Source organism: Dromiciops gliroides, chromosome 2, assembly GCF_019393635.1.
Source record: "Dromiciops gliroides isolate mDroGli1 chromosome 2, mDroGli1.pri, whole genome shotgun sequence".
Taxonomy (NCBI): Eukaryota; Metazoa; Chordata; class Mammalia; order Microbiotheria; family Microbiotheriidae; genus Dromiciops; species Dromiciops gliroides.
In genome coordinates this window covers 632,117,768-632,140,412 of record NC_057862.1, presented here as the reverse complement: position 1 = coordinate 632,140,412, position 22,645 = coordinate 632,117,768, and positions in this window count along the sequence as shown.

Genomic DNA, 22,645 nt, shown 5'->3' with positions numbered 1-22,645 from the left:
GGGCAAGTCACTTAACCCCAATTGCCTCACTTAAAAAAGAACAAAAAAAAGGAGTGGGCAGGTTTCAGAGACTTGGTATATAGCACCATGTTTGCTTACTAGGTCTTAACATTTGAAAAGATCAGAAGTGGTTTGACAAAAATGATGGGGAAATTCAGAAGCTGCTAAATGAAAAATGAGAACTTCAGAGGGTTTACCAACAGGACAGTTCATCTGTCTCTAAGAAGGTAGTGTTTAATCCCATCAAAAGTAAAGTGCAAGTGAAGCTTAGAGAGACTCAGGATTCTTAGCTCTATAAGAAAGCAGATGAGTTTCAGTTTTATACTGATAGTAACAATCCAAAACACTTCTGCAATGCACTGAAAACTATCATTGGGTCAAAGACCTCTGGGGTATATCAATTCCTTGGTGCTGAGGGAGCCATGCTGATCAGTGATAAAGACATGATCTTGGAGAGATGAGCTGAATGGCTCCACAGTGTTCTCAACAGACCATTATCAACCAACACTGAAGGTATTGATGATACACCTCAGGTTGAAGTCAATCCCTCTCTAGCCAAACTTCCAATTGAAGAAAGGTATTGATTTCCATTAGGCTCCTCTTGTGTATCAAATTGCCTGGCACTGATTCCATCCCAGCAGAGATCTATAAGGTAGGGGGTCCATACTTCATATAAAAGCTGAATGAAATCTTCTGAGTTATATGGCAAAAAGTTATTTCCCAGAAGAACAAGGAAGCCTCTATTGTCCATTTCTAAAAAGGAAAAGGAAACAATCACAGGGCTCTCTCTGTCTGTCTCTGTCTCTGTCTCTCTGTCTCTTCCTGTCTCTGTCTGTCTCTATCTCTCTGTCTCTCTGTCTCTCTGTCTCTCTCTGTCTCTCTCTCTCCCTCCCTCTCTCTCTGTCATTACCAACAAGAATATTACCAGAGTCCTCCTTAATAGTCTGATCCTTCACCTGGAAAGTGCTTAATCCTCCCATAACTCCAGGAATAATTCCAGGAGCAGAACAATATTGTGTACAATATTCACTGATCTGACCAATGTGTTTAATACTTGTGGGATATCATAACAAAATTTGCTTGCCCAGAGAATTTAATCAGTATTGTATATCATTTTCTTAATGACATGATTGCATAGATTCTGGAGAATGGATTATGGTCTTGTCCTTTCCTGGTAATTTATGGAGTGAAGCAGGGTTGTATGCTTGCTCCCATGCTTTTTAGTATTATGTTTTCAATAATGTTGTTGGACACCTTCAATGAGGATAAAAAATGGCATCAAGGTCAGTTACTGCACTAATACTAAATTATTCAACTTAAAAAAGTCATAAGCCAAAATTAAATTAGAGGGAGAGTTAGTGAGTGACTTTTTTTGTTTTTAGGTGATTGCTCACTCAATGCAGCTTCTGAGGCTGAGATGCAACAAAGTATAACTAGATTCTCTGCTGCTTGTGCTAATCTATCATCTAACTACTATATATACTGATAGAAATATGCAAAGATATAGATATGGATGTAGATATAAATTACAGATATAAGTGTAGACAGACAATAGAGATAGAGATAGATATATAGATGGATAGATGATAGATATATAGATGGATGGATGGATGGATGGATGGATGATAGATAGATAGATAGATAGATAGATAGATAGATAGATAGATAGATAGATAGATAGATATAATCAAACTGCACTGAAGACTTTTTCAATGCCTTATCATGGAATGGGTGTGAAATGTCCTTCTTCATGGCTGGGCAGAAGAGAAAACTTGTAAGGTGCTACCAAGCTGAGATGGATGTGAGTAATTTTCTGTGTTGTCTGTATTCTTACCTACAGCCTAGCTAGGTGCAGGAAGTCTTATTATCAGAGGGCTTGGCTAGAAGTAAATAAAACATTATCATCATGGTAACTAATGAAAGCAATCTACTGAGGTGCTTTGAAGTCACAAAATTAATTGATAAAGGAAAAAACCTACCCCAAATGAGCCCATAGGTACTTTAACAAAGAAAAGTTACTGCATTGGAGAAGTGTCAAAGTCTGTTGCTAAAAGAAAAATGAACTTTGCAAAAGAATAAAACCAGTCACTCAGTGCTCAAAAAATAAGCCATTTAATTCGGTGTATTTATAGGAAGAACCACAAAAAAAAACCAAAACCAAAAAAAAAAAAATGACGCGGCTTAACAAGAGACTTTCAAGTGAGTGAAAGGCCGCAACAACAAAAGAAGGGTGCTAGGACAACTCACTGAGCCACTCACAACAAGAATAGGACTAACACCTCCAAACTAGAGCAAATCTCCAACCATTGACATGGTAGACTGACAATGATTCCTTCAAAAAGATGTCATGTAGGACCCAGTTAGTGTTGTTGTGGCAGTTCTGGAATCAGAGAAGCTTGAAGCTTGTTTGTTTGTTTGGGTTTTTTGTTTTTTGTTTTTTTTTGTTGTTGGTTCTTTTGTCTTTTTGGTAGGGCAATGAGGGTTAAGTGACTTTCCCAGGGTCACACAGCTAGTAAGAGTCAAGTGTTTGAGGTCAGATTTGAATTCAAGTCCTCCTGAATCCAGGGCTGGTGCTTTATCCACTGCGCCACCTAGTTGCCCCAACTGATTCTTTGTTTTAAGGGAAGGTAGGGATTCTACTTAGATGGACCTAATTGGTTTCCAGTCCCCAAGGACACAAGCAAGGGGGAAAACAGTTAATTATAAAATTTGACATTTCTAAGCTTGTCTAGACAAAACAAATAGTCTATAAATGGTAGGGAGAGGTAGTCCAGAAAAAAAAACAATAAGCTGAAAAGCGAAGGTATCAGGTAGGGATGGAGGCAAGAGACAGAATGTTGAAAAGACATAGTCTAAAATTAAAAATAATAATAAATAAATGTGTGTGTCTATGTGTGTGTATATATATATATATATATACACACACACACACACACACACACACACACACATACATATACACCGATCTATATCTAGCTATCTAAATATTATTATAACAAGGTTGTGAAGAGATGCCCTCTCTTGAAAGGCAATCATTTCTCTAAATCAAAAATTAACTAGAGATGCAGATATAAAAGAATTTTATAGTATATAGCTCTGCAAGAATATTATAGATCATCTAGCCCAATTCTCTTATTTTGCAGGTGGGAAAATTGAAATCAATTGAGATTAAATGGTTTATCTAGGGTCCCATAAGTTAATTAGCAAAACCAAAATTCAAACTAAGATCAATCAATCATTTTCTAAACTACAGCTTATTAATTTGAACTCTTTATTTTTATGTGCTTTATATGGGTCTCCCTCTTTTTTTTTTCATTTTTGGTTTTTTTTTGTTTGTTTTTGGTGAGGCAATTTCGGTTAAGTGACTTGCCCAGGGTCACACAGCTAGTTAAGTGTTAAGTGTCTGAGGTCAAATTTGAACTCAGGTCCTCCTGAATCCATTGCCGGTGCTCTATCCACTGTGCCACCTAGCTGCCCCTCCCTCTTAATTTTTTCAAAAAATTTAAATGGAAACTACTTATCACAATGCCTGGTTCATTTGTTTTTGTTCAATTATATCAGTCAGTTCCAACTCTTTGTGATCCCTTTTGGGGTTTTCTTGGAAAAAGATACTAGAGTAGTTTTCTATTTTTTACTCCTGCTCCTTTTACACATGAGGAAACTGAGGCAAACAGGGTTATGTAACTTGCCCAGGATCACACTGTTAGTAAATATCTGAGACCAGATTTGAATGCAGGTCTTTCTGACTCCAGGTCTGGTGCTCTAACCATTGTGCCCCTAGTTCCCTGGTTCATAGTAAGGGTTTAATACATGCTTGTTAACTGAGTGACAGACAACTCTCACAATTGCGAGTGTCATGAAAATATATGACGAGTCAAAATCAATGGCTGATTCACTAATTAAGGTCACAGTTTTAGCAGGGAAGGTCAGCAAGGGTTTACTTAATTCAATGATAAAGATGATTCCAACAGGCTGGATTTGGAATCAAGTCAGTTCAAATGCTGACTCCAGCACCACCCACTTAGTGGTCTTAGACAACTCATTTCCTCTCTCTGGGAGCTCAGTATTCTTTTCTATGATGTGAGGGGTTTGGAGTAATGCCTTTCTTCTCTAAATCCTATAATCCTGTGATTCTTAATCACAAGGAAGAGGAAAGGAGATGCAGTGAAATTTCAAAGTGACAGAAGAGCAGGCAAGAGAGAAACAAATACCTTTTTAACTGCTCTGTGATTGCTCCCTTCTCCGTGCACCCACTCCCCAGCCTACTGGATAATTAGTGTGTGGCAATCAATCATTATCTTCAATGAGACACCTGCTTGGGTGCCTGGGGTTTGAGTTCACATTTGCCAGGAATGAGAATTTAAAGAGTTAGGAAAGGGGAAAAATGTCAATTGCCTTCTATCCTTTTTCTTCTGATAAAACCAAATTTGTTATGTCCAGACTTTCAGCACATCTGGCAGAGACAATTGAACAGCTGGTGAAGGATACTGGTTGTCAGAACCAGGATTATAAAGAGCAAAGTGCTGGACAACACATGAAGTCAAGGGTCAAAACTGAAGACTTGGGAAGAACAGTGGTCATGCTGATGGAAATTAGGAAAAAACCTGGATCTATGGAATTCAGGCTGAGTAGACTACACAGAAGTGGGTAGAGATGAGAAGCCAGATAGAAAGTGATTAATTCTTTATAAAACTAATGAAGTCAGAGACAGAAGTTGCCCCTGTATGACAGTTTCTGATGCCTATTGAATGCAGCATATCATGACTTTTGCTTAGAATGCACCAACTCCATCAGCTTTTATTATGAAGGGGCATAGCTGTCAGAAGCCAAGTGTGTCTAAGTGCTTTTATTCCATGTGTATCATGCAAAAAGCTCCCTACTTGTATTTTCTCTAGATGAATGAATGGATAAAAAAAGGCTAAGGCTAAGGATTTTTTCTATACACAAAGTACTGTGCTACATGCTGAGGATCTACAAAGAACTGTAAGACAATCTTTCCTTTTAATGAACTCACAATTTAATTGCAGAGATAGCATGTATAGGTTTCAGCAGTAAGTCACATGAAAAGGTCCCATGACCCTTAGCATGTAGTAGCAAACCTGTTGCAGTTTTTCCTTCAATGTTATTTCCAGTGAGAAAACCACATTATTTATTATATTAAACAATTTGATAGTGCCAAGGATTTTGGTGTTGTTGTGATCTCTGCCCACCCCACAACACTAGTTCTTGGTGATGAGGAAGATGGAACTCTTATTGATTGCATCCTCTAGTACTGGTTCAAGGCCAGGTTTGTAGAATGATCTTATTCACCTAGGGAGTCCAACAATAAAGGCTGAGTACCAGATGAAGAAAAAAAAAAGAGAACTCAAAGTAAACAACAAAAGCTACATTAAACAAGGGGCTGAAGCCTGACTCTGATACATAGTCCTTGTTGATGAAAAAAACAACAACCTCCCTAGACCTCAGTTTTCTCATCTATAAAATGGAGATAACAATGCTTACATCACTGACTTCACAGGCTTAGGAGGAAAGTACTCTGTTATCTGTAAATCCCTCTTGAAAAGTGAATTTCAAAAACATTGAAATGTGAACATTTAAATTACTGATGGGCTCCTCAATTCAGCCACAGGCTCAGCTATTCATATATGATCAGAAGACTGCTTAGGGACTTATTGAAAGGCTCCAAATAGATTCATGCATTCATTAAACAGGCGTTTATTAAGTACTTAATACGTGCTGAGCATTCTCAAAACCATTTGGTGACTAGTACAAGAAATAAAAAAACTTGAGGAAGGAAATGGAATATGCAATAAAAGATGATGGGAAAAGCCTCTGGGGAAATGGGTGGGCAAATGAAGTTACAAAGACCCCATACCTTGAGGTTTTTAGAGTGGTAAGATTTGGTGCTAGGAGGAACAGTAAAGATTGCTGTTGTTGAGTTGTGTCAGACTCTTCATGACCCCACATGGGGTTTCCTTGGCAAAGGTACCAGAGTGGTTTGCCATTTCATTCTCTAGTAGATTAAGGCAAACATAGGTTAAGCTACTTATCCAGACTCACACAGCTAGTGGGTGTGGAGAGCATATTTGAATTCAAGCCTTCCGGACTCCAGACCCAGTGCTCTATCTACTGAGCCACTTAGCTGCTTCCACCTTAAAGACAGACTAAAACAACACTACATTTTCCCCTATCTGTAAAATGGGGATAATTTAAAAAAAAAAAAACAAACCCTTCCTCCCATGATTATTTTCAGGATCAAATGAGATAATACACATAAATTCCTTTTCAATTTATAAATGCTTACTACTACTACTACTACTACTGCGGCTGCTACTGCTACTATTGCTGCTGCTACTACTACTACTGCTGCTGCTGCTGCTACTGCTACTGCTACAGCTACTACTGCTACTACTACTGCTGCTATTACTACTACTGCTACTACTACTGCTGCTATTACTACTACTGCTACTACTACCACCAACATCACCACCACTACCGATACCACTACTGCTACTGCTATAGCAATTACTACAACAACTACTACATTATAAGAATTGAGGCCCAGGGAAGTAAATATCCCTCTTCCAAAGTCACATAGATAGTAAATCATTTATCTAGGAGTCAAGCCCATGGCATCTGATTCCAGATTCATCTTTCAATGAAACCAAACTTCCTCCACTTAATGGGAATACAGGGAGATTAGAACATCAAATATCAAAGGGAAAATGTGTATTTGAACTAATCTAGTTTATTTAGGTTGGGGAAACAGGATTAGAGAAAGAAAATGATCATGTCGCTGTTTTTCTGTTTGCCACCTACCTATTTACCTTATTATTTCTTTTTTCAATGTGGGGATTCTCTACACCATGGCAAAATTCAACTCACTACAGTAATATAATAATACGACTTGCCATGATTCTCAGAGAGGGGTAATGCATTTTCCATCCACACATTGCTAGTAAATACCAAAAGTAGGATATGTGCTCAATGCTTCCTGACTCCAAGCCCAGAAATCTATCCTCCAATGTATCAGATATGTAGGACTTAAATTTAGGTCTTTCTGCCTCCAGGATGGATCCTCTACCCTCTATGACACATGCATCAAATGCAATGTAATAATTTCAACTATTATTATAATTGTTGTTGTTGTAAAAGATGCTGAAATTGGCATTGGCATATAGTACATGTATAGTATTTTAACTTTATAAGCAACTGATAACAACAAAAATCTCTTTTTCTTTCTGACAACAGCTTTTTCAATTATTCAAACCCACCAATCAGCAAACATTTACTTAGCATCTACTCTATTTTGAGGCATTTTCTGAGTGCTTAGAATATACAGATAAAACTGGCACCAAGAAATTCACACACACATATTTTTTTGGGTGAGGCAAATCGGTGGTTAGTTGATTTGCCCAGGGTTCACACAGGCTAGTAAGCATCAAGTGTGTCTGAGGCCGGATTTGAACTCAGGTCCTCCTGAATCCAGGGCTCATGCTTTATCCACTGCACCACCTCGCTGCCCCACCCCAATCTTATATGGAAAAAAGAACATATATACCAAAAAATGAGCACAAGTAGTATACGCAAAAGAAATACCAAGTAATTTCAGTTATTTTCGTTTCTCACAGTTGAATGCATTTGAAGAGAGATGAAAGAAACAAGAAAAAACACTACTAGAAGGGATCATTTGAGTTGAATTGTGAAGGGAGTTAGAGATTCTAGGAAGGGAAGAGAAGAATAAAAACATATCCCAAGCATGGAAGACAATATTCTAAGGCAAAGAGAAAATAAGTGTTGTTGTTGAACCTGTCATGTCTCTTTGTGACCCATTTGAGGTTTTCTTGGCAAAGGTAATCATGTGTTTTGTCATTTCCTTTTCCAGATCATTTTACAGATGAGGAAACTGAGGCAAACAGGGTTAAGTGACTTCCCCAGTTTCACATAACTACTAAGTATCTGAGGCTGGATTTGAACTCATGAAGAATATTCTGTCTGATTTCACGCCCAATGCTCTATCCACTGTACCACCTGGATGCCTTGACAGCAAATGTGAGAAACAGCAAATAGATAAGTTGTCTATACAGTGTATAAAGGCTACTGATATTTAATAAGTATGAAAAACAGATTTCATTCAGACTATGAAGAAACAAATGTCAAACAGGGAGTTTTAATTGTCTTAGAGGAACTGAAAATGTGTAAGCAGTATAGTGACATAGTGTCACTTCACTATACATCAGTTCATACAAGTCTTTCCAGGCCTTTCTGAAATCATCCTGCTTGTCATTTCTTATTGCACAATAATATTCCATCATCATCATATATCACAGCCTGTTTAGCCATTTCCCAATTGATGGACATTCCTTTGATTTCCAATTATTAGTGTTGGTAGCTTTTGAGAGAGCAGCTTCAGTTAAGCAGATAGATTGAAAAAAAGACTGTAAAAAGTGAGTGAGGAGTAAAAGTGAAAGGAGGGAACAAAATTAGATTAATACTTTCTAGGAGGATGATAACTCAAGGGGATAATAGGTTTAAGTAAACCCTTTTGGTTATTATTTGTTTATGTTATTTTTTGAATAGGAGACCCCTTGGGCATATTTGTAGGACACAAAACACCAATAATGTAGATAAGGAGAGACTGAAAGTTATGGAGATGGAGGGGTATGATTGCAGAGACCCTATGAATGAGGAAAAAGGAAAGGATAAGATTAAGGATGAAATAAAAGGGGTCAGTATTTATTGAGGAAAAGGGCCAATATTTCCTTCAAGATTATGAGGTTGTGGTACAGGAGGAATGGTTAGGGAGTGTAGACCCAGGGTCTTGAGATGCTTCTGCTTTTTCTTTATCTTATGAGATAACATCCTCCACAATATAGAAAATGGATGAGGGATGATGGCTTGGTAGGCTGAAGTAGAATTGGAAATATTTGGAACAGTCACTGTGGGAAATGCAATAGAAAGTGGATGGATTAAGAAAAAGACACAGAATGATACAGGGAAGGTGAGTTTGCGCCAGTTTTACAGATAGAGAAGCTGGGGCTCAAGGTGTTTACATGGCTTGCCAAAAAATGGCACAGCTAGTAAGTGACAGGGCTGGGAGTAAGCCCCAAGGGATCTTGTGCAATCATGTCAGCAGTAAGCAACACTGAAAAAGTGGTTTGGTTCAAAACCAGGAAGTTTTTTAAACACCTTGAGCTATTTGGGAGAAAGATGTAAATGCCTAATAAATTCTATCAATAAGGTGCTTATCTCAACAGGAACACAGGCAATGTGGCTGCTAAAACAGAACAGTATGAGGGGGAAAGTGGTATTTGCCATTACTTACAAAGGCTGTACCATTCTTCCTAGGTACTTGGCCTGAAATTTGGTTAGCTGCCACCACAGGTTTTGCTTTATTTTTTTCTGCTATTGTGAGCATATATAATTACATTTGAACATAATAGATTTTTGATTTGTTTTGTTCTGTTTGCCTTTGTTTTTCAATCATGTAATTAAGAAAAAAGTAATGATGGGGTTTAAATGACCCATTATGAAATTTATTTCCTCTCCTCTCTGAGGGAACATTCATATAAAAATGTGAATTGAACCCTATATTCCAGATGATAGGTGGTGAAAAGTAAGGATAGAAAAAAGACATATATATATATATATATATATGAAATTAGGCTCCAGGAAATTAAAAAAAAAAACTTAGCTCTGCTAAACAAAAAAACAATAACAACAACAACAACAAAATTATTTGCATGACCTTGGACAAGTTAATTCTTTCTGAGCCCCAATTTCCTAAAATGTAAAATGATGGTCTCTTGTTATTGGTGATCACTAAGACCTCTTTTAGCTACAGAGCCTTTGATCTTTGTAATATATGCAGTAGAGAATACAGTGATCTCAAAACTCTATTTCTTCTCATTCAGTTACAGTTTGTGTATGTTTTTCTTTAGAGTTTCCACATCACACTTCTTTTGGAGGGTGTGGGGCAATGAGGATTAAGTGACTTGCCCAGGGTCACACAAATAGCAAGTATCAAGAGTTTGAGGCTGGATTTGAACTCAGATCCTCCTGACTCCAGGACCAGTGCTTTAGCCTCTGTACCACCTAGCTGCCCCCCACCTCATCACACTTCTGAGAAACAGAGAAGAATCATTAGCTTTGTAATCAGAAAACCTGGGTCTGATAGTTGGCTACTACTTCCTGTAATCTGTGCATGACCTTGGGCAACAACTCACTTTCAGAAGGCTCTACTATAGGTTGGGCACAAACAGTTCATACAAATATTTGGAGTAGAGATGTTCCTAAATTTACATAGCTCATTTTTCTTTTGAACTACTGCAATTCTGCTTTACTTGTGGAGTGGTGTCTTCTTTGATGTAGGCATGCAATACTGGGTGGTCCTATGGCTGTGTTGCCCATGTTTTACAATCAATTCCAAAGTTCTTTAGATGGACCTTGAGATGTGTCCTTGCATCACTTTTTCTGACCTCCATATGACCACTTACCTGTGTGAGTTCCCTGTCTTTTCAGCAAACATATGTTCGGCATTTGAACAAGACGGTCAGCTCATCAGAATTGTGCTGTCTGCAATAGAGTTTGAATATTTGGCAGTAGGTTGAAAAAAGAACTCAGTGTCTCACATCTTATCTTGCCAGGTGATCTTCAGAATCTTCATAAGACAATTCAAATGGAAGCAATTCAGTTTCTTGGCATAAGCCTGGCATACTGTCCATGTTTTATTGGCATACAACAAGGAGGTTAGCACAATGGCTCTCTAGACCTTCATGTAGGTAAGCAACCTATAACCTCTTCTCTCCCACAATTTCCTTCAGAGTCTCCCAAACACTGAGCTAGCTCTAGAAATGTGTGCATCAACCTCATCATCTATGTGGACATCCCTGCCTAGGTAAGTGAAATAGTCCACAGCATTCAAAATTTATCCATTTGCTATGGCCAATGGTTCCACATATGGATGGATGTGCTAATTTTAGCCTGAAAATTAAGAACAAGAAAACATAGGTTCTCCACAAGCCAGGCTAAAATTAGCACAAGCAGGAGATAATTGATCCATAATTTGTTGCATCAGCCACAGAGGCTACATTGAGTGCATAAACATCTGCAAACAAAAATTATGCACCAACACTCTCTCCATGTTAGTCTTGCCTTATGGCTTTTTCAAGTTAACTAATTTACCATTGGTATAGTAGCTAACCTTGATGCCATTTTGTTCTTCTTGAAGGCACCTAACAACATTGCTGAAAGCTTCTTGATAACAACATGGGAGCAAGCACACAACCCTGCTTTACTCCACTGATGACTGGGCCAGTAAGAGAGCATTCACAAATGTGTACACATTCCATGCACCATGGCCCAGGCCACAGGGTCAACTTCTCACCAGACTGAAGCAGTAGTAGGATTTGACAGCCCCCTGGGTAACTCAGCAGCATTTTTAAGGACAGGACTGCTTACTTCCTGGCATGGATGGAGCTAGAAGAGATGCCCTAACATTGTTTGCTTCACCTAACCCAACTCTGGCCTGTTTACTTCAGCAGGCAGGGATGCTATCTTGTAGTCAAAATAAAATAGGTACAAAACTTTTGTGAAGATGATTCCATTTGCCTGTGCTGCCTGTCTGCAGGGGTAGGACTGTTGCTCCCAGTGTTTCCACACTTGCTCTTTCATTGCTTGCCCATCACCATGGGACTTTGAGGTGGGTAAAGATGATAAAATGGTATAAGTAATGTCTTCCAACTCACACGTAAATGGAATTAAAGTGAAGCATTTTTGCACACCCTCAGCCTCAGTCTCTCTTCCAAAGTCATCACACTCTAGTGGCGGGACGGAAGGTAAGACAGACTGACAATGGCTCGGGATGCAGTGGAAGACTTTGTTGTCTTGGATATCTAACCAACCTCTACATTTTTCCGCTGCCTTCGTGGCCATTGGCACACATTTTTCTCATCCACCTTTTCCACTAGGGAATGGTTTCACTTCACAGGGCTTGGGTAGACACCCTCTAACGCAGTGATAGGTTTTAGACTTCTCGGTTACTCTAAGTCTGGTTAGCCCATGCGCTAAAACAGTTTAGCTGGGTGTGGCCACTGTGCATGCTACAGCTTCTTGGAGCCACAGGTGAGACTGGGGGCAAAGGGGATGGCAAAGGTGAAGAGTAGCCCTGAAAAGGCTCTCCAAGCCCTCACACGAGAAGTACTAGTCTTCCCTGACCACACACACACCACTATGTAAAAAAGGGGCCATGTGAAATAATTGTGAAAGGAAGACAAGCAGATTCTACAGGTCATTAAATGAGAAGATGAGGACACATACATTGTCCTAAAAATAACCAGATAGCACTGAAGGGTATGAAGCAGGGAAGTGACATGCCCAGTGTGTGCCCTAGGATAATTATTTTGTTGATTTATGTGAAAGATAGATTGGATAGAGGAGAGACTGGAGGAAGGCCGACAAAGTAGAAGGCTGTTATAATAGTGCAGATGAGAGGTGAAAAGGGCATGAACCAGGGTGTGACCACATGAGTGGAGAGGAGATGAAAAACATGGTGTTGCTCCTATGCCTGGAATGATCTTCCTCTTCATCTTTGCCTCCCAAGTGTCCTGACTTCCTTCCAAAGCCCAAACTCGAATTCCATCTTTTACAGGAAGTTTTTTCCTGATCCCCCTTAATGATAATGTCTTCTCTCTATTAATTATCTCCAATTTATCCTACCTATATAAGGTTTATACTTCATTATTTCTATGTTGTCTCCCTTTAGACTGTTTGCTTTCTTGAGAGCAGATATTGTATTTTACCTTTCCTTGTATTCCCAGTGCCTGGAACATAGTAGGTTCTTTATGAACACTAACTATGGAGGTACAATAGACAAGACCAAGCTACTGGTTGGATATGGGGGCAGACCTTGAAGGAAGAAAAGTAGGGCAAGAGACAAGAATCTGGAGGGGACGTATTTTAGCTATGGTGGAGAGCTGATCTGAGCATAGGAAATGAAAGCCCATATTGGAGAACAGGTAGCATGCTTAGACGCTAAGCATATAGATAGGGTGAGAGAAAATGATAATATTCATGCTCCCTATCTCATGGGGCAAAGAAGTTTGTATATTGCAAAGTATTATAGAAATACCTGTTACTATTATTACTCAGAGGAACTTCAGCATGCTGCAATTAAATATTCAAATACCAGGTCTGACACTTAATATTTGTGTGACTTTAGACAAATCATTTTCCTTCCTCTGACCTGCAGTTTTCTAATTTGTAAAGTAGGATTAGTACTTCATATACTGCCCTAACATAGCTACTCTTGACAAAGTCTTTTCTAAACCCTAAAGTGTCATAGGTATGTGCTCTAGTAATTACTCAAGACATATAAATAGTGAGGAGTCTCTCCCTTTCTCTCTCTCTCTCTCTCTCTCTCTCTCTCTCTCTCTCTCTCTCTCTCTCTATATATATATATATATATATATATATATATATATATATATATATTGCTCACTCTTGCTCTCTCCCCGTCTTAGATAATTTTTGCCATTTACAAAAAAGTGTCAGGGATCTTTCAGGCTCTTACTGAAATAATAATGAACTTGAAAATGGCAACTATGTTATTTACCACTATGTAAAAAAGGGGTCATGTGAAATAATTGTGGGAGCTCCTGAGTCCCTCAGTCAGTATCAGCTGACTTGCCCAAGGCCACACAACTAATGAGCAAAACTGATATGTAAATCCAAGCCTTTGACTCCCAATCCTTTTTACTACTTCTCAGCTTTGTAATGCTTTCAAAACCAGTAGATTAATCAATAATCATTTATTAAATGCTTACTATATATCAAGTGAGGCAGCTAGATGGCTCAGTGGATAGAGTGTTGGACCTGGAGTCCAACCTAATTTCACATCTGGCCTAAGACCCTTACTAGCTGTGTGACCCTGGACAAGTCATTTAAGCACTATTTGCCTTAATTTACCAGAGAAAATGACAGATTACTCCAGTATCTTTGCGAAGAAAAACACCATGGCTAGTATGGTCCGTGGGTCATGAAGAGTTGGACACAACTAAATGACAAAACAATCTATATCAGGTACTATGTGAAGTGCTGGGGATACAAAGAAAGTCAACTGCACAGTCCCTGCCCTCAGAACATTCACATTATAATGAGGAAGACAATGTACACACAACTCTGTATAATATATAGTAAAAAGGGGAGGTAATCTCAATGGGAAGGCAGTAGCAATAGAAGGAAAAACAGGAAACCTCAGTGGACTATTCTGAGGAAAGATAAGATGACTGTAAAAGTGAACATTCATTTTGACCTAAAATTGTTATGCCTGACAATTTTTCATTCTCATAGAAAGGAGATATGAACTTGTATGAAACTGCAAGACTCCTTTCTATCAGTCTCCTGGGGGAGAGAGCTATTAATTTTGTCTTATTTGCACTGAAAGTATGGGATTTCCTTGGTAACTGTAAGGATTCTGCCTGAAAACAAAAATGTTATTAAAAAATTAACATAGAAAAATAAAAGCTTCACTTTCTATTTATCATTTGTTATCATATCATACTTGTACCTTTGTTATTATGCTAAAAACAATTGACAAAGTTCAAGGAAGAAGTATAAAAAGGGCTGCCTAATCAACCCTCTCCCATACTATCCCAAACTGATAAAAGCAAGAAGGTTCAGCCATCCTACCATCCACTAAGAGCATAGTCAATTTGACAAGTGCTTATTAATCACTTACTATGTACTATGTACTAAATGGCAGGGGTGGGGGCATCTAAGTAGCACAGTAGAATAGTATCATGCCTAAAATCAGGAAGACTCATCTTTCTGAGTTCAAATCTCACCTCAGACACTTACTAGCTGTGTGACCCTAGGCAAATCACTTATGCTGCTTTGCCTCAGTTTCTCATCTGTAAAATAAGCTAGAAAAGAAACCACTCTAGTATCTTTGCCAAGGAGAAAAATTTGAGAGTCCTTTGCACATCAAAGAGATCAAATTAGTCAATCCTTAAAGAAATTCATTCAGACTATATACTGGAAGGTCAAATACTAAAGTTGAAGATTAAATACTTTGGCCATATGATGTGAAGACAGGAATCATTAGAAAAGAGCCTGATGTTAGGAAAAATGGAAGGCAAAAGGAGAAAAGGATGATAGAGTATTAGATGGATAGATAATGTCATGCAAACAATGAATATGAATTTGGAAAGTCTTTGGAAGATAGCAGAGGATAGGAGAGCCTGGAGTGCTATGGTCCATGGGGTCATGAAGAGTTTCACATGACTGAATAACTAAACAACAATGCAAGGTGCTAAGTATTATGCTAGTAATCAGGAAATAAATACAAACAAAATGAAAGAAATAATCCCTGCCCTAAATGAGATTAACATTCTATCCTTTCTATAAACAGATCTATTTCTAAACTTTCTATCTACAGATATGGTTCAAGGACTGCCAAAGTTATTTTGATCCTTTCCGCCATGTGCCTACTTTTCTAACCAGCTCTGAAAGAATCTATACAAGGAAAAAAGTGAGTCATTTTGGGTTGCACTGGCTAATCTTACACTATTTCTTTGAGTTAGCTACCAAAAAATTCAAAGGAATGATTTGGGAGGTAGTGGTCTTCCTTGAGGCCTTCAAATAAAGGATAAGTATTAATCAAATAGGTTGTTGGAGCAATTCTTGCCCATGTATGAACTAGAATGGCCTCTGAGACTCTCTCCATATATACTATAATTTTAACTCAAGAGATTCATGATATCATCACTGTGGTATGGATTGTTATGAGAATAAAATGATAATATGAAAAGTTCTTTGTAAGCTAAAAAGGACTATATAATGTAATTATAATTAATATTTTCATTATCATCACTACAATTCATATACTAAACATATTTTCTTATCCAGTGCAATTCTCATCCACATCTTCCCATAAATATTTTATAGAGGATTTTACCAATACACTAGAGTTGTCCATCTGGTTCTTCTCTATTATGTTTCAATTATGATAAATTCCCAGTCTTTCCTGGTTATACATGTCCACCATGATGTCTTTTACACTATTTCTATCACACAAATCATCATTGGTAACATACTACAGATGACTTATAACCACCATCCATCTTTATATTGCCTTTGAGTTGCCTGCAATTTTGATTCTTTTGAGATCACAGTATTCCATGATTGAAAGTCATAAAACATTACCAGGAGAATTTTGGCTTTAAAATAAAAGGTTTCTACAGTATTAAGCCACTTGGGATCACTTGAAACACTGCATGTTTTCCCAAGTTCTTGTTAAATTTTCATGTCCAAATCAATGAGGTTCACATGGTAGAATGGATAGAGCCCTTTGATACACAACTCAAATTTTAAAAGTAAAATATTATACTATATATATATATAATATTGAACATTTATTGAATATTATATATTTTATTATCTTAACAACACCGTAAAAATATAACATTATATATTTGTTAAATGTGTGTACATGTGTTTGTGTTAGGGGAGATATGTTACAAGTATTTTTGGTGAAAGCATTTCAATTAACTAAAGCAAAAAAGAATGGTTTTTCACAAATAAAATCAAGGTAACAGAACTTAAAAAGTAGTTAACTTGTGGGGGGCAGGGAGCTTTGCAGAAAATATGAAAAATAACTAAGATGTATATTGGATTCATATTTACATATAAAGGAAAGAATCAAAAAAGAATCAAAAGTAGTCAAATAATATAAACAAGCAGTTTTCAAGGTATGAGATCACAGGTATTAACCACCATATGAAAGAAGTGTGTGTGTGTGTGTGTGTGTGTGTGTGTGTGTGTATCTCAAAATACTAATAAAAACGGAGAGTGCAAGTTATAACACCTTTGAGTTATCATCTCAATGCAGCTAGGTGGAGCAGTGGATAAAGCACAAATCCTGGATTCGGGAGGACCTGAGTTCAAATATGACCTCAGACACTTGACAGTTAATAGCTGTGTAACCCTGGCCAAGTCACTTAACCCTCATTGCCCTGAAAAAAAAAAAGAAAAAAAAGAGTTATCATCTCAATATTATCAGACTGACAAAAATGGAAGGACCATGAGAATTATAGGTTAAAAAACACACCATTTGCTTATATTTATCTGAATATATTTATGCATATATATTAATTTTATGATATATGTTTACAGGTGTTATATGTATGTATTTATTTATCTTAATTTTTCCGAACACTATGGAAAACAATTTGGACTTAAAAAGTCATTAAATTACATACATTCTTTGAACCAGAGACATCACCATTAGGCGTACACTCCAAATAGGTTAAAGAGAAAAGGAAAGGTAGCATACTTACAAAAAAAATCTTTATAGTAGCACATTTTGTAGTAACAAGGAACTGGAAGGAAAATGTGCCTATGGATCAGGAAAGGCTTAACAAATTGTGATATGTGTAATGCAATACTGTTGTGAGAGTGATTCATAATCAATTGAGTCACCAAACTGCTTGATGAAACTAAAGGTTACAGACAGTGAAGATCTGCTTTGAAATTTGTAAGTGGGAGTTAAACTTATTTGAGGGAATTTGCTTCTAAACATAGTTTGTCTTGGTGCCTTTTCCCTGCTCACTCATTTACAGAGAGGACATGCTGATGATTTAAAAATCAATCAATCAATGAATAAATGAATGAATAAATGAATAAAAATGAATAAACAAAGATCTTACAATCTAATGAGGGAGACAACATGCAAACAAATGTATACAAAGAAAGCTATAAAGAGGATAAAAATGAATAATTAAGAGAGAAAAGCACTGGAATTAAGAATGGTTGGGGAAGTCTTCCTGGAGAAGGTAGGATATTATTTGGGACTTAAAAGAAGCCAAAGAGGCCAATATTTAAGAAAGAGGAAGAAGAGAATTCTAGGCATGGGGGACAGCCAGGAAAAATAAAAATACCTGGAACCTAGAGATGGAGTGTCTTTTTCATGGAACAGCCAAGAGTTCAATATCATTGAATTGATTATCATGGAGTGGGAGGTAAAGTGTAAGAAGATTGTGAAGATAGAAGGGAGATAGGTTATAAAAGGCATCGAATGGCAAAAAGAGTTCAAATCCAGCCTCAGACACTTAACACTTACTAGCTGTGTTACCCTGGGCAAGTCACTTAACCCCAATTGCCTCACTAAAAAAAAAAAAAAATTTGTATTGGATACTGGCAGCAATAAGAAGTTAACAAATTTCATTTATTGAGTGGGAGCTGGAGTGTGTGAGACATGATCAGACCTGTGTTTAGAAAATTAACTTTAGAGGCTGATAGAGAATAATAGATTGGAGTGGGGAGAGACTTGAGGAAGGCAGACCCACCAACAAGCAATTGTAATAATACAGGCTTGCGATAATGAAGTCCTGCACCAGGGTGGTGGCATTATCAGAAGATATAAGCAGAAGCACTTACTATAAATCACCATTTTGAAGGGGTTAGCTACAAAGGGCAGAAGAGATATAATATAATAGTGGTGATGGAAAGATCAAGTGAGGGGTTTTTTTAGGATAGAAGAGACATAGACATGTTTTTTAGCAATAAATAAGCTTATAGATGGGAAGAAATTGAAAATAAGTGAAAGATATAGATGATAAAAGGATAAATTTGCTTAAGGAGATTGGATGGAATGTTATCTTTTGAATAAGTAGTTAGCCCTTGTAATGAGTAAGGCCACTTTATCATGTGAAAATGGGAGTGAAGGAAGAAAAAAGGGGAGAAAGCACCTGAATTAATGCAGATGAAAGAGTAGGGAGAAGACAAAGAATGTGAAAAATGGCCTAAATTTTTTTCCTGTTAAATATAAGGCAAAATTATCAGCTGAGAGAATGCAGTTTGGGAGAAAGGAGCCACAGAAGGATTGAGGAGTGATAAAAAGGCTTGAAGAACCACTGTGGAGACTGGAATATTGAGTTGATAAGGAAAGTATGGTAGAATGCCTACCAGCAGTGAGGGCCCAATTGAGGTTTTGTAACATAAATTTGTGGTGGACACAGTCAGAATGGATGCATTATATTCTGCTACTTCATTCAGCAGCACATGTATAGAAGCAAAGTCAAAGAATATTGGAAGTAATCTAAGGCTAAGCCTTGAGTGGACATAATCAACAATATAAGGGGGTAGGGATTCAGGAAGGGAGTAGTGTAGAGCTCAATTGTTTCACCAAGGATTCAAGATAGGGAGAAGAGGAGAGAGTGATTAGGGCAGGGAAGATGACCTGGGGGGAAATTAAGGGGTTTAGAGGTCATGGTGAAGATGAAGAGTAGGATATAAGGAAAAGTAGCAAGAGGTGAAAAACCAATAGATTATGGTTGGCTAAGTGGCTTTCAGAATTATTGAACATAGAAATAGTAAATTTATGGGTAATAGCAGTCAAGGGTATTACCATCTTTGTGTATAGCTGAGCTTGGGTGGAAGAATAGCTAATGGGGTGTGAATAGGGTGAAGAACCAAATGGGCAGGGTATTTGAAGGACAGTCTACCTACCTGTTTATCTATCTCTCTACATATCTACCTACCTAGCTATATCTACCTATCTATATTGAAGGCCTCTCATATGAGGATAGGCATTAGGAGTTACTGGCCTTAAATAGTCATTCAAAAGAGAACTAACTATGGTGAGGTAAGGGGGAAGAACAAAAATTTTGAGAATGTTTTTATTTCCTAAGGATTCATTTCAGTCTTTTGGCAGATTAAAGAAAATGAGGAAGAAATTTCATTCTCCTTCCCCCTAGATCCCATCCTGTATCAACAATACAGCTTTGAAGTAGAAACACATGGCAATGGGAAATATGTGATTATCCAAGGAGATGACCTATTGATCCCCAAACTTCTGTCATGATTGGAAGAGGATTTTATTCCTAGAGAGGGGATACTACCAAGACTCTTAAGGGGAAAACAAAACACGAACATTTCCCACTGATCCCAGTTAAAGAGTTCTGGTTTTCTCAGAAAAAAAAAGCCTAACAACATCTCAGATAAAGAGTTCAGTTGAGTCATTAGTTGGAGGCAGTGGAGACCACAAAAGCCAATGTACTCATCCAAGTTGCCTTGCCTAGTTAGGAACAATATGGGGACATTGGGAAAGTATATCATAAGCTTTGTATCATTGAAGATTTAAGTGTCTCTTCTAGTACCTGTGCACCTTGACTTCATGCACAGGGGCATGTTTACCTCTTGCTGTATATTCCTCACTTACATGTTTTCCCTTTTGTATGCATTGCTACTTGTGAAAGCTGCAAATCCAGTTGTCCCACTGATTCTAGGCATCTTTGTGGGAGAATGAGACATGGGTTTCTGGGGGAGATGTTAGGTTTCCTACTAGGTGATTTCAACAAATGCCTTTCCTTTGAGTTAATTGCATCTTGTAGCATACTATTAATTGGTCAGGGTTCATGGTATCTGTTATAGGGTTCATCTGTATCTGTTATAGTCATCCTCTCAACAAGCCATATTTGCAAGTGTTAATGGAACAGAAGAGGTACATATGTTAAGGGAAATGAGGAATAAGAGGAAATCAGAGAAATTTGCAAAGACATATAAATGAATGCAGCATGAAATAAGAAATATTTGAACAAATTACAACTGTTATGATGTAAAGTAAAGAAAAAAAACTCAGTGACTTCAATATCCTGATTAATTCTGTGATCAGTCATGATGTTAGACAGCTGATGGTGAAATATGCCTACTTACAATTAGACTGTCATTATAGAATGAGGCATATATTCTCTGACATGGACAATGTGATGATTTTTTTTTTGCTTGACCACATTCATATGTCATAAGGGAGAGATCTATGAGATGGATTTCGATGAGGTAGGGATATGGTGATAGTCACCATGAAGTGATGGTGATAAAAGAAAATGTCAATAAAATATTTAAGAAGAAAAGAAAGGGGGCTCTGAAATAGCAGTTAGGGAATTTTGTTCAAAAAAAAACTAACAAAAATACAAGTAGAATTTTAGAATGTATTTTAAAATTCTTCAGAGAAACTTCCTGATGGCTGATTCTTTATTCCCTCTTCTGTCATAATTGTTACTACTGCTTGCATCAGGAGGCCAGGTGGTATACTTGTAGGACCACTGGATTCTAGTCCTACCCCATGACCTATTGCTACCTTGAGGATGTCGTTTAGTTTCATTGATATTTACTTTTCTTAACTGTATAATAATGGTGTTGAATGGGATGACCTCTATGGTCCTTTCCAGCTTCTAATCCTAATATTCAGCCTCACTGTATAGTTTCTAAAACTTCCTATATATCTATCACACAACTACCAATATGTTTTATAACAGTAATGGGGAACTATTGAAGGCATTTAAATGGTGGAGTGACATGATTAGATACATGTATTAGTAATCTCTAAAGACAGAACTCCTGAACTACATTCATATAAAACTAGAGAACTACTTCTTTTTTTTTCTTTTAAATCGAATTGTATTTTCCAAAATATATGTAAAAGCAAATTTTAATATCAATTTTTAAAAAGTTTTCTTCCTCCCTCCCTTTCCACCCCCCACCCACAAGAACTCAAGCAATTCAAAATAAGTCATAAATGAGTAGTCGTGGAAAACATTCCCACATTAGCTAGGTTGTGAGAGGAAAACAGTTTAAAAAACAAACAAACAACTTCAGATTAAGGAATTGTCAAGAGGAAAAAAAATAAAAAATAAATTTAAAAAATGTGTTTCCATCTGTTTTCAGATACTATCAGTTCTTTCTCCCTAGATAGGTTGCAATTTTCATAAGTCCTTCAAGCTAATAGTGGATCATTGCCTTGCTGAAAATAACCACATGCTTCCCAACAGATCCTCTTACATTATTGCTGTTATTTTGTATACATACATTTCACTCTGCTTCCATTCATGTAAGTCTTTCTAGGTTTTTTCTGATAGTATCCTTTTCATCATAACCTGTATATGGTACCTTAAACTATACAGAGAACTACTACTACTGACTAAAGAACTACTTCTTATGGTTTCTGAGAACCACAATATATTTTGCAAACTTCCTTCAAGATGTTTCACACTTCTGGGGTTTTATTACCTTTAATAGTGAGGCATGAGACTTGGATGTGTTGAGTTTTGAGATGTCTCCAGGAAATCTGCTTTGAAATGTCCAGCATTGGTCATATTATTGTACTAAATTTCATGAGAGATACTAGAAGTGGGCTATATAAATCTGTCACTCATCTTATTAAAGGTAATGAGAGCAGATAAAGTAAGCAAGTGGGAGCATAAAGATAAAAAGATAAGAGGTGCTTGGCTGGGCAAGCCTTGGGGTTAACCAACAGTTAGGTGTCATGGTTCAGACAAGATCAGGCCCAAGAGGACCAAGGAGAGGTCAAATAGAAAATAAGAGAAGTAAGAGAAGTGGGTTATAAATACTCAGAGAAAGTGGATCTGTGAGGAGAGGAAAGGGTGGTCAATAGAGATAAATGCAGTAGAAAGATCAAGAAGAATGGAGCCCAAGAAAAAAATCATTAGATTTGGTGATTTAAAAGTCACTAGTAACTTGGGGCAGAATAGTTTTGGGTGCGTTATAAATTTCGAAAACAGAATGAAATGAATTGAAGAGCAAAAGAGAGGTGAGAAAGTAGCATCGATAAGATTAACCCTTTCATCCC